This window comes from Haematobia irritans, chromosome 3 (assembly GCF_050003625.1).
Source record: "Haematobia irritans isolate KBUSLIRL chromosome 3, ASM5000362v1, whole genome shotgun sequence".
In the NCBI taxonomy this organism is placed as follows: domain Eukaryota; kingdom Metazoa; phylum Arthropoda; class Insecta; order Diptera; family Muscidae; genus Haematobia; species Haematobia irritans.
The window spans coordinates 48980357-48993898 of NC_134399.1; the positions used below are offsets into that span (position 1 = coordinate 48980357).

Below are 13542 nucleotides of genomic sequence, written 5' to 3' on the forward strand. Positions count from 1 at the left end.
TTGCGAGGAAAAATTTAGAGTAGGTTTGAAACACTCAGAAATTTGACCAACATTCCAGAGGGGGTAACCCACCTATCCACCGTTGCAAAACTTTATAGTGTTTAGTCGAAACTAGGATTGAATCCATAAACTTTCGTATGCGAAACGGGCTTGAACCATTGTACGACGGTTGCTCCCATATATCAATGTATAATAGCAATTTTCCAATCTAAAAATTATTAAAAACAAAAGTTCTTTAAAAGGAATACAATATTATACAATCTAATACTTACCAAACAACACAATACTTACCAAACAACACAAAATAATTTTTCCCGGCTTGTCTCGTGTTTTCGTTTAAAAGTGATGTTTTGACGGCGTTGGCGTTTGACATATCGACGTTGACATTTGTCAAAACCAACATTAGGGCTGTTTTCTTTTAGCACTGGATACCCTAAGTCGTGAAGGACTAAAAGAAAACAGAGTACTCGTTTATCCAGGACATCTCCAAAAATATGCAACACTGCCATCAGCTGTTTAAAAACAATCACAGAATAGAAGTGAAATCTTGAATTTTTAATGTATGAAATGCTCCAATTAGTAATAAATATTTACTGCTGCGATTATTTATGGCACTGTACCACTTTGAATTTCATGTTTTTCGACAAATTAGTCACAATAAACTGCTATTGTGAATCGATGAAGCGTCACTTTATCAAAATGCAATCTGGCAACATCGGCGCGACTTGCACTGATGAGATGTTCTGGATAGCCCATACAAATGTTGCATCCAGTGCAAAAAGAAAACAGCCCTATTAGGCCTGTTTGCGTACTTTTCTAGCAATAGGTCTGTTCGCGTACTTTTCCAGTAAAAAATATCCAGTAAAAACTAGCAACCCAACAAACACAAACGTTTGAAAAATACTAAAATTCAATAATTTTTCAAACATTTTTTCAAAGGATTAGGGTAATATTCAAGTTGAGAAATTGTTGAGAAAATCGCGTTCTCAACAAAAAACAGACATTACCCTCAACAGTAAAATTCAACACAATAGCAATAATTTCTCAATTGTAATCCTCAAATTGAAATGCATCGCTACTCAATAATTTCTCAAACAGTTTTCAATGTGATAAAAATAAAAAATTTGCATTGTTGCGAGTACTTTCAAACCACAATTTGTATGAAAGTCAATCCTAGTTCTAACTGAAAGTCAATACTAAATTTCTAGAGATTTTGTAAATTTTATTATTTTTTTCGTTAACAAATATAATAATCTTAAAAATAACATTAATAATATATAAAAATAATAATATAATACCAATCAAAATGTAATTATCTTATTAAACGTATTAATAAATAAAACTATGAATACAACTTTAAATATCTTAAACATTTTTACATGTATAATTCCATTTCCTCCATAATGTTGGTGTCAAATAACTATTAATTAATATCCTGGCAATTTGAAATAATTACTATCGAGGAACTTGCTGGCTTGTGTGTTAGAATAGATTCCAGCAAGAGGAAATCACAAAATATCAAACTGATGACGGGATGTAAATTGATGTAATGCACATTTTCATCCAGTTCTTGATAAAGGAATTGTTGCACTTTGTTTTAATTGGTTGCACCTTGTAAGTTTTCTGAAAACTTTTCTTTGTTGTTCCCTTCATCGGTTTTACATCGGCCAACATCTTCCAAGAATATACCATCCAATGATTTTAGTTTTCTGCAAAACAATCGAGTTTTGTGATTTCCATTATGTTTTCATTTCACTTTTTATTTTGACTTACCAATTTGTATTTCTTCCAACTGACCACGTACCTCGTGTTTTCCTCAAGAACGTTGGTGTTACAAAATTGTTGTTATTAAAATATGGGCAATTTTCAGGAACTTGATGACTAGATAATTGGAATAAATTTCCAGCAATTTCAATTCACAAAATAACAAATTAAACCGATGATGCGATGTAAATTAAACTATCGATGTGATGCGAATTATCATCCAGTAGTTGTTGATATGGAAAAGAATAAATACCAAGTTTTTTTGGTTGCACTTTGATTTATGGAAACTTTCTCTTCTCGATAAGCCACTATCATTTTTCATCGGCCAGTCTCTTAATGTGTCCAAGAATCAGCATCCAAATATTTTAGTTGTCTGCAAAGAGATTTGTTTTTAGTGACTTCCTTAAAGTTTTCATTTCGTATTTTAGTTTTACTTACCAATTATTATAAGCAATTTCAATTGATTATTAAAAAATGTCCACATTTTTGTATTTCTTCCACGAACTTTGTTGTCCAAAGTAGTATTGGAAACCATGTGGTTTTTTCGTTGCATTTCAGGGTAGTGTTTTGTCAAAGTTTTCTCCAATTATCTTCAACACATTTTCAAAGTTTTCGTCAACATTTTGCCAAATTGGTTGTAATTCGCAAACAATTTGAAGATGTATTGAAGATGAGCTGTTTCAAGTCAAGTTGAATTTATGTTGAAAATGATATTTACCCTCAAACTGAAAAGGTGTTGCATTTGAAAAACGCTCATTCTGTGTTTATTGGGAAGAGAGTAAGAGTGTATTTTACAAAAAATTGCTAAAAAGTACACGAACGGTATCGAGTAACTATTTGCAAATTGAAAATTTCAGCTGCTATTTAACTTCTAATCGTAGTTGCCGAACATATACATTGTATTGGTACTTTGTTTGTTATCAATAACCAGCAACGTATGCTATGGTTTGCAAGATTTTACTGGGAAAAAATCTCTAGCAAAAACTTGCAATTTCTCTATCTCATAACTGTCAAATGTAGTCTCTCTCCGGTTCTCTTTTGCTGGCGTTTTGGTGTAAACGAACGACTTCCAGTAAAATTTTTTAATAATGATCAAAAATTATCGTTTTCTCGAACGGAGCTAATAATTATCCAATAAAAACTAGCAAAATTATAAATGTGCATTTTACTCTTTGCTTAAAATTGCTGAAAAGTACGCGAATGCAGACCAGTAACTAGAGAAAAGTAGTCGTGAAAAATTAGCGGCTAAACTCGAACCTACCTTAAGGTGGGTATTAAGTTCGAGTTTAAGGTGAGTATTAAGTTCGAGTTTAGCCGCTAAAATCGCTAAAGTGAAAACTAAATCAGTAAGAAAAATGCATGAAATTATACATTTTTGTTTAAGATTTCATTATAACTTGATTTGGAATAGCCCAAATTTTCACACAGTTTGTATTTCTTAAAATGGATTATTAAAGAAAAGTAATCGTGGAAAAAAGACGATTTTAGAGGATAATTACTAAAATGTAAATTTAGCCTTTAAGGTGAGTACTATGTTCGTATTTTTCACCAAAACACTAAATTAAAAGTACAAAAATCTATATGAAGACGATTATATTTATAAAAAGTCTTGCGAAATAATGAATGGAAAAGATCTAAGGAATTGATTGTGAACCATTTTGTATTTATAATTCAATTAAATTAAAAAAGTAACCGTGAAAATAAGCGGGTTTTCAACTTGAAAACTGAACATAGTACTCAGCTTTAAGGTGAGTATTAAGTTTGAGTTTAGCCGCTAATTTTCACTAAAGTGAAAACTAAATCAGTAAAAAAAGTTATAAAATTATACATATTTGTTGCAGATTACATTATAACTTGATGGGGAATATCCCAAAGCAAAATTTCACAAAGTTTGTATTCCTTAAAATGGATTATTAAAGAAAAGTAATCGTGAAAAAATGACAATTTTAGCGGCTAAACTCGAACTTAATACCCACCTATAGCCGCTAAAACCGTAATTTTTTCACGATTACTTTTCTTTAATAATCCAATTTAAGGAATACAAACTTTGTGAAAATTTGCTTTGGGCTTTTCCCCATCCAGTTATAATGAAATTTGCAACAAATATGTATAATTTCATGCATTTTTCATACTGATTTAGTTTTCACTTTAGCGATTTTAGCGGCTAAACTCGAACTTAATACTCACCTTTGTAAATGTAAATGTAATTACTAAAATGTAAATTACTAAAAAGTGTTGCTTGTTCACAAATGTTATTGCATAATCAAAAAATACTAATTGTTTTTAACGTTTGAAGTTTTTAACGTTTTTGAAGTTTTTTACTATTGTGCATTTGGCTGGAGAGACTTTATAATTTTATTCGGATCAGCAGAAAATTTCAGCAAACTACTGACTTTTCTGCATTATGCCTGCTGTTCCAAAATAACAAATTGTTTGCTGTTTTAGCAAAAAATCTGTTAAAACAGCAGCATTTTGTTTGCTGAAAAATAGCAGACAGTGTTTGCTATTAACAACAGACTTTTTTCTATGAGTGTCCAAATACAAAGATGAGAAAAACATTAGACACTTAATGGCTTTGTCCAATCTGTCACGAAAGGAATGTCTTCAAAAACAAACAATTTCAAACTATTACGCTATTCTTGATGAACCTCAGTACAAAAACGAATTTCCAACATTTCCCAAAAAAAGTAAAGCTCCAACCAAGTCTATAACTGAAGAAATAAACAAGAGAATCACTAAAATAAAATACAGCAAAATAGCTGCAACTTCTCCCAAAAGATGCTTACCCTCTGCGGAACCTGATACAAAAATCTATAAACAGCAAATCAGCAAATTTAAGTGCACACACGTCTCAATGAAATCACGCAAATTGTGAATCTACTTCAATACAATATACAGAGTCCAAACAAAAAAAGAAATCTAGATTTCTATCTCAACAAATTTCAAATTTATGTATGTCTCTCAAGTGATGATTTTTAACTATGATGAAAAAGATTCTGAATCGAAATCAGCAAATTACAACATTATTTCAAAAAAGAGAGTTGACAATTACGGAGGTGTTGCAATATGCCTTAAAAGAAATAAAATTTAAGAAAATTAAATTCGAAACTAATTTAGACATTTTAATATGTGAAACTACCAACCTTACGAATAATATTACACTTGTGTCGGAATACTTTCCTCACTCCGTACAAACTGCAATTTTAAAAAATGAACAAATCAAATATTTTCGTATGTGGCGATTTCAATCCTAGATCAAGAATCTTTGGCGACAGTTTCGATTCCGTCCGCGGTAAAATGGTTCTGAATATTTTTGAGGGCTCTGTTTTTAGATGCCTCAACAATGGTGATATAACTTTCAAGAGAAACATAACAGAAATGTCAGGATCAGTCGTGGACCTATCCTTCACAAACAGTAATCTATCCTTAACATGGAAAGTAATCAAAACTACACTGGGGGCAGCCATCATTTCCCAATTCAAATTACTTGTCAAGAAAACTCCATTAAAAATCGAAATTTTTTATCTAAAACAAAACTACTAAAAAATCTAAATCAGTTGTGTTTCTCCACTGACATTGACGAAATACACATGTCACTGAAAACTGAAATTAAAAATGCTACTTTCAAGATAAGCTCTAAAAGAACACCCAAAGCATGGTGAAATGATTCAGTAGAAAGACTGTATCGTTTACGGCAGGCGGCACAAAAACGGTTTGATTTGTGCAAAAGTAGCTCAAACGCAGAAAATCTTCATCAGTAGATAGCTAACCTCAGAAACTCGATTAAATTCGCAAAGAAGAACTCATTTACATCAAAGATTGATCATTTAAACACAAATTCAAATAAATTTTTTAAGTTTGTACGAGGATGCAAAAACTCTGGCTTTACTGACACTTCCCTCAACTGGAGTGCAGTAAACAATAATAAATTCTTAAAAAATCTTATGGAAAAAATTCCAAACAACAATAATTCCCAAACCAAACTGGTTCACTTTGAATTTTCAGAAAACTTTATCTTAATGGAGTTTTTCAAAATACTGAAGGAGAAAAAAGGCATGCATTTTGCCATGCATTAAATAATGCATGGGCAAAATGTGAAATAAATGAAGAGTGGAGGAAGATTAAAATAATTCCAATTCCGAAAAGAGGCAAATATCTTACAGATATAACAAATTTTAGACCTATTTCTTTTTAATAGACCTATTTCTTTTAATGGTGAAAAATAGGCTTAATGAATTTTTGATTAAAAACAATGTCCTGCCACATATATCAAAAACATAAGTCTGCAGCTTCATGTGTAAATGACTGTTACACTCACTATCAGTATACAAGGAAAAAGGCGAAAAAAACAATTATGACACAGATGTATCAACAGCATATGAATGTGTAGACAAAATATCCTTATTAAAATAATGATGAATCTTAATTTCCCCAACACATGGCTGCTTGGATTCATTGATTTCTCAGCAGGAGAACGCTCATCATGGGTAAAAACAGTGTAGTCATTTTCAATGGCATTCCGCAAGGTAGCTGTCTAAGTCCGACCTTATTCAACATCTACACACTTTGACTCATGGAGTTGCATATGTATATATATATATATATATATATATATATATATATATATATATATATATATATATATATATATATATATATATATATATATATATATATATATATATATATATATATATATATATATATATATATATATATATATATATATATATATATATATATATATATATATATATATATATATATATATATATATATATATATATATATTATATATATATATATATATATATATATATATATATATATATATATATATATATATATATATATATATATATTATATATATATATATATATATATATATATATATATATATATATATATATATATATATATATATATATATATATATATATATATATATATATATATATATATATATATATATATATATATATATATATATATATATATATATATATATATATATATATATATATATATATATATATATATATATATATATATATATATATATATATATATATATATATATATATATATATATATATATATATATATATATATATATATAGGGTACCCAGTGCTAAAAGAAAACAGCCCTATTATTGAAGACGGGATTCATAAAGTTGCCATTTTCACTGACAGTAAAAATGCTTGCATCCTCATGAGAAACAACACTGCCCACAACTATATGATTAATAACATAATCAGTAAAGTAAACAACTCCCCACTATCACAACTAGTAATAGTCTGGACTCCCTCTCATGTAGGAATCCAACCAAATGAACTGGCAGATTACTACGCCAAACACGCAGCAACAAATGGCTGCATAATTGAATCAAAATTTTCAATAAAAGATGCTCAAAATGCCATTAGAGATTACCTTTGGAAAGAATGGAAAGAAGAATACCAAACCACATCTCTTCATAAAGGTACATACTTTTACCAATTTTTCAACGAACCACCAAAAATTCCATGGTATAAAGACTCCTCATTACCACCTCCTAACATAAAACTTATCAACCTCTCCGGGCATACATACTCAAAACAATTCCTTTTTAATAAGAAACTAATTGACAGCAATACTTGCGAAACTTGCAACGTCCTTGAAAATTAACACCATCTTATATTTCACTGCAACAAATTTGAACAAACCAGAAAGAACTACAACTTCTTTAAAAAATTTTCCAAGTTACCAATTTTACTCAAAAATGCGGAAACTATCGACTTAAAAGAACTTATCAATTTTATTAAAACAAATAACATTGACTTATAAAATCAGGGCTGTGGAGTCGAGCCAATTTTGCTCGACTCCGACTCCGACTCCAGCATTTTTCATCAGCTCGACTCCGACTCCGACTCCGGAGTCGACTCCGGGTAATATAACTAAATCTCATTTTAATACCACTAATTTGTAGTTCTATTGTGGGGGTACCGTAAGTGGACGATATAAAGTATCGTGTTTATTTATGTGTGCCAAAAAAGATCTTAATTTCACATTAGATGCCAATTGAATTCTATATTTCAAATTTATGGCAATGTTTAAAAAATAAAATAATGATATAAATACCCATCATAATATGAGAATATACCAACAGTATATGTATTTGTGGACCAAAATTATTGACACTATTTCAAATCCTTTAAATTTGTTGCGAGCTATATAAAGGTTTATATTTCCATATGCATGAATTTGAATCTGAAGACAAAATTGTATATACTTCTACAAAATCTATGTACTTAAAATTTAAATCTAACGTTATGGGACGTAACACAATTTTAACGAAAAATAAAAATGCAAGGAAAGTCTTAAGTCGGCCGGGCCGATTATAATATACTCTGCACAACTTTGTATTTAGATCTACATTTTGATAAAATCTCAAATCAGACTTCTACAAAACTCGGGCAATATTTGGGAAATATTTATAATTGTATAGACAATTTCGCAAAAATGCATTTATGATTTGAAAATTTGAGTCATTTCTACAAGCTTTCGACTTAGCAGAAATTTTTCCAAAATTGTATGCTCATTGATTACAATTTTGGAAAAATTTTTGTCTAGTAAATAAAATTTTGCAAAATTTTATATAGAAATAAAATTTTGGAAAATTTTCTACAGTAACAAAATTTTGACTAAATTTTCTATAGAAATAAAATTTTGGCAACATTTTCTATAGAAATCAAATTTTGACCAAATATATAGAAATACAATTTTGAATAAAATTTTTGTAGAAATAGAATTTGGCAAAATTTTTTATAGAAAAAAAAGTTTGAAAAAATTATCAATAGAAATACAATTTAAAAAAAATTGTGTAGCAAACAAAATTTTGCAAAATTTTCTATAGAAATAAAATTTTGCAAAATATTCTATATAAACAACATTTTGACTAAATTTTCTATAGAAGTAAAATTTTGACTAAATTTTATATAGAAAAAAATATTTCTATATTAATAAAATTTTGAATACATTTTTATAGCAGTGAGTATCAGTGAGCATCAGTAAGAAAAAAAATTGAGAAAATTTGCTATAGAAATAAAATTTGACAATTTTTTCTTATAGAAATAAAATTTTGAAAAAATTATCAATAAAAATACAATTTTAGAAAAATTTTTGTGTAGTAAATAAAATTCTGCAAAATATTCTACAGAAACAAAATTTTGACTAAATTTTCTATAGAAATAAAATTTTGACAAAATTTCTTATAGAAATAAAATGTTGACCAAATTTTCTAATAAAAAAATCTATTACTATAAAATTTTGGCAAAATTTTCTATAGAAATACAATTTTGACTTAAATTTTTATAGAAATAAAATTATCAATAGAAATAAAATTTTAAAACAAACAAAATTTTGCAAAATTTTCTATAGAAATACATTTTGCAAAATATTCTATAGAAACTAAATTTTGACTCAATTTTCTATAGAAATAAAATTTTGACTAAATTTTCTATAGAAATAAAATTTTGACTAAATTTTCTATAGAAAACAAGTAAGGAAAGTCTAAAGTCGGGCGGGGCCGACTATATTATACCCTGCACCACTTTGTAGATCTAAATTTTCGATACCATATCACATCCGTCAAATGTGTTGGGGGCTATATAAAGGGTGATTTGTTAAGAGCTTGATAACTTTTTAAAAAAAAAAAACGCATAAAATTTGCAAAATCTCATCGGTTCTTTATTTGAAACGTTAGATTGGTCCATGACATTTACTTTTTGAAGATAATTTCATTTAAATGTTGACCGCGGCTGCGTCTTAGGTGGTCCATTCGGAAAGTCCAATTTTGGGCAACTTTTTCGAGCATTTCGGCCGGAATAGCCCGAATTTCTTCGGAAATGTTGTCTTCCAAAGCTGGAATAGTTGCTGGCTTATTTCTGTAGACTTTAGACTTGACGTAGCCCCACAAAAAATAGTCTAAAGGCGTCAAATCGCATGATCTTGGTGGCCAACTTACCGGTCCATTTCTTGAGATGAATTTTTCTCCGAAGTTTTCCCTCAAAATGGCCATAGAATCGCGAGCTGTGTGGCATGTAGCGCCATCTTGTTGAAACCACATGTCAACCAAGTTCAGTTCTTCCATTTTTGGCAACAAAAAGTTTGTTAGCATCGAACGATAGCGATCGCCATTCACCGTAACGTTGCGTCCAACAGCATCTTTGAAAAAATACGGTCCAATGATTCCACCAGCGTACAAACCACACCAAACAGTGCATTTTTCGGGATGCATGGGCAGTTCTTGAACGGCTTCTGGTTGCTCTTCACTCCAAATGCGGCAATTTTGCTTATTTACGTAGCCATTCAACCAGAAATGAGCCTCATCGCTGAACAAAATTTGTCGATAAAAAAGCGGATTTTCTGCCAACTTTTCTAGGGCCCATTCACTGAAAATTCGACGTTGTGGCAGATTGTAAGTCTATTCATGATGAAATGTCAAAGCATACTGAGCATCTTTCTCTTTGACACCATGTCTGAAATCCCACGTGATCTGTCAAATACTAATGCATGAAAATCCTAACCTCAAAAGAATCACCCTTTATAAAGGTTTTTCCCAAATACATACATTTTACAAGTAAGGAAAGTCTAAAATTTTAAGGAAACTTCGCAATAGTTTATTTATGATTTATCGCTCGATATATATGTATTAGAAGTTTAGGAAAATTAGAGTCATTTTTACAACTTTTCGACTAAGCAGTGGCGATTTAACAAGGAAAATGTTGGTATTTTGACCATTTTTGTCGAAATCAGAAAAACATATATATGGAAGCTATATCTAAATCTGAACCGATGTCAACCAATTTTGGCACGCATAGCTACAATGCTACTTATACTCCCTGTGCAAAATTTCAACTAAATCGGAGCAAAAAATTGGCCTCTGTGGTCATATGAGTGTAAATCGGGCGAAAGCTATATATGGGAGCTATATCTAAATCTGAACCGATTTCAACCAAATTTGGCACGCATAGCTATAATGCTAATTCTACTCCCTGTGCAAAATTTCAACCAAAGTGGGGTAAAACTCTGGCTTCTGGGACCGTATTACTCCATATCGGGCGAAAGATATATATGGGAGCTATATCTAAATCTGAACCGATTTCAATAAAATTTGGCACACTTGACTATAGTACTACTTGTTCTTCTTGTGCAAAATTTTAAGCAAATAAGGGTAAAACTCTGGCTTCTGGGGCCATATAAGTCCATATCGGTCGAAATATATATATGGGAGCTATATCTAAATCTGAACCGAGTTCTTCCAAAATCAATAGGGATCTATTCTGAGCCAAAACACAGACTTGTACCAAATTTGAAGTCGATTGGACTGAAACTGCGACCTAGACTTTGATTACAAAAATGTGTTCACGGACAGACGGACATCGCCCACCCTGAGCATTTTTGCCAAAGACACCATGTACCTATCTCGTCTCCTTCTGGGTGTTGCAAACATATGCACTAACTTATAATACCCTGTTCCACAGTGTGGAGCAGGGTATAAAAATATTTCTATAGTAATAAAATTTTGAATAAAATTTTTATAGAATTAAAATTTTGACAAAATTTGCTATAGAAATAAAATTTTGACAAAACTTTTTATAGAAATAACATTTTGACAAAATTTTCTATAAAAACAACTTTGAAAAAATTTGCTGCCAATATTTCACATATGTATATTGCCTTAAAATAAAATAAAAATAATATCGATTGTTCGAAACATTTCAAATAAATTGATATGGGCATTAAAATGGATCGATCCAGCCCATCTGCTAGTCAAACATTCTAGGAAACATAAAAAGATAGCCGTAATTGGAAGTTGATTTTCATTTACAATCATGCTGTACATTGATCGAATGAATAACGCAATTGAAACTAATTTGCGTAAAAACTTGCTTAGATACAAATATGTGAAGTGTTTTAAAAAATTTGGTTTAGCCGGAGCCGGAGTCGAGCAAAATTTTTACGACTCCGACTCCAGCAAAATCTTCAGACTCCGACTCCAAGACTCCGACTCCGACTCCACAGCCCTGTATAAAATAATGCGCAAATGCGATAACCAGTACTGGTATATGAATACTAGGTATTCGACCAACCCCACTAACGTGGAATCTAAATCCGAAAAAGAGAAAGGCAAAAGAAGGAAAAGATGAAAAGAAAAAGGGGTAGTGGAAGAAGAAAAACAAAAACAAACAGAATAAGGAAAAGTAGAAATTATTTTGGCTGCTACCAATCAATATAGAAAAAGAAATTCTGTACGTGAAGCAGAAAAAAGTGTAAAAGAAATTTTGTTAACAATAAAAGTCAAACCGAACCATACTAGAGAGTGGCTCAGTATTATTGGTGGTGGGCTGCCTATGTGTATTGTGTTAGATAGAATTACAGATGTGAGGTAAAGCAAAAATAAGTCCCATGAAATCAGAAGAAAGACATTACATCAAGAAAAAAACAACAAAAATACATTTTGCAATGTCATGAAGTTCCAGGAATTTTAAAAAAAGAATTATTCACTTCTCGTTAAACAGACTCACCAAAACTTGTAAACTTTAAAGTATACTTGCAGAAAATAAAGCACTGTATTTGTCTGATACCAAAATTGTACAGAGAAAACTTTAAATTTTATAAAAACTACACAGCTGCCGTGAAAACACCTTGCAACTTCAAAAGAGGAAGAAGAAAAAAATACTCGATTTCTACGGCGGTGATTTGGAATAGAATTATATCTTCTTGTTGCAAATTTTATTATAAAATTTTGGGGAATCATCGAATGCAACAACCAATCGTTTAAACCAATTATGTAATCAAAATTATTCGTGCCTTTTGCTTAGTACTAAGTTCGTTTCTGCGAAAAACGAATATCTTCATCTATTGCTTAGTACTAATTTCGTTTCTTCGAAAAACGAATATCTTCATATATCTCTGTAAATAGGATCTCAAACTCAGGGATCTTAACTTATTTATGCGAAATAATACGCCTGCCTATTTTTTCGAGTGCAAAATCCACGGTTGTAAACAACACAAATATCGCTCGTATGTCAAAACGTTCATTGAATAACCTCAAAATGTCAAGCCTTGCGAAGAGCTCTCAGTTGGTAAAGTGCAACACTAGGGTTGCCCAATCCAGAAATATAAAAGGCAAAGGCTCGTAATAGCAAAAAAAATCGGAAATATATACTTTCTTTAAGTGCCTATAAACTTAAATGATTGCTTCTAATATGCACAGGGTGGTTGATACGACCCTACGGGAAATGGATCAACCACAGGACTAGTCCCTGGTGTGCATGGACCAGTCCTAGTTCTGGTCAAGACGTATGGAAGGGACCGGTCACTTTAACATGGGTTTGTCATTGACGGGGTAAATTTACACTTTAGGACACTTTGACTCGTTCTAAGGACACGTCCTAGGGCATTTTAGCAGTAGCACTCCATAGACAGGTCATCATGAACCAGCCTCGGACAAACTCTTAGAAATCTGTTTCAGAATGGTTATCCGAATCGCACCGGAATTAAAAACTTTTGAAAAATTTTTGAACAATAAGTTATTCCGGTAATTCTTCTTTACTAAATGTGCACCCAGAAAAAAGTGCCTTCGAAACTAAAGGAAGAATTTTTCATCAATATAGTTTATCCATTTTATTTCCATTAAGGTAAATTTTTGTGAAAAATAATAAAATTTACTCGTTTCAGTAAAAAAATCCTAAACTGTAAGCAGTTAGGAATAGTTCATTAACTAGAATAAGGC

The 13542-nt window shown here is 30.6% G+C and overlaps 1 long non-coding RNA gene across 2 annotated transcripts; it reads right to left on the reverse strand.

Annotated features, from left to right (window-relative positions):
• Positions 1–1201: 1201 nt before the first annotated feature.
• On the reverse strand, positions 1202–7605 carry LOC142228013 (uncharacterized). Of its 2 annotated transcripts, XR_012720040.1 has the most exons (4): positions 7510–7605; positions 2203–2439; positions 1774–2137; positions 1202–1709 (listed from the first exon to the last, which is right to left on the reverse strand). It is a non-coding gene; the product is annotated as an uncharacterized LOC142228013 (long non-coding RNA). The 2 variants fall into 2 exon arrangements; XR_012720039.1 differs by lacking the exon at positions 7510–7605 and having other exon boundaries at positions 2203–3334.
• Between the last annotated feature and the right edge of the window lie 5937 nt (positions 7606–13542).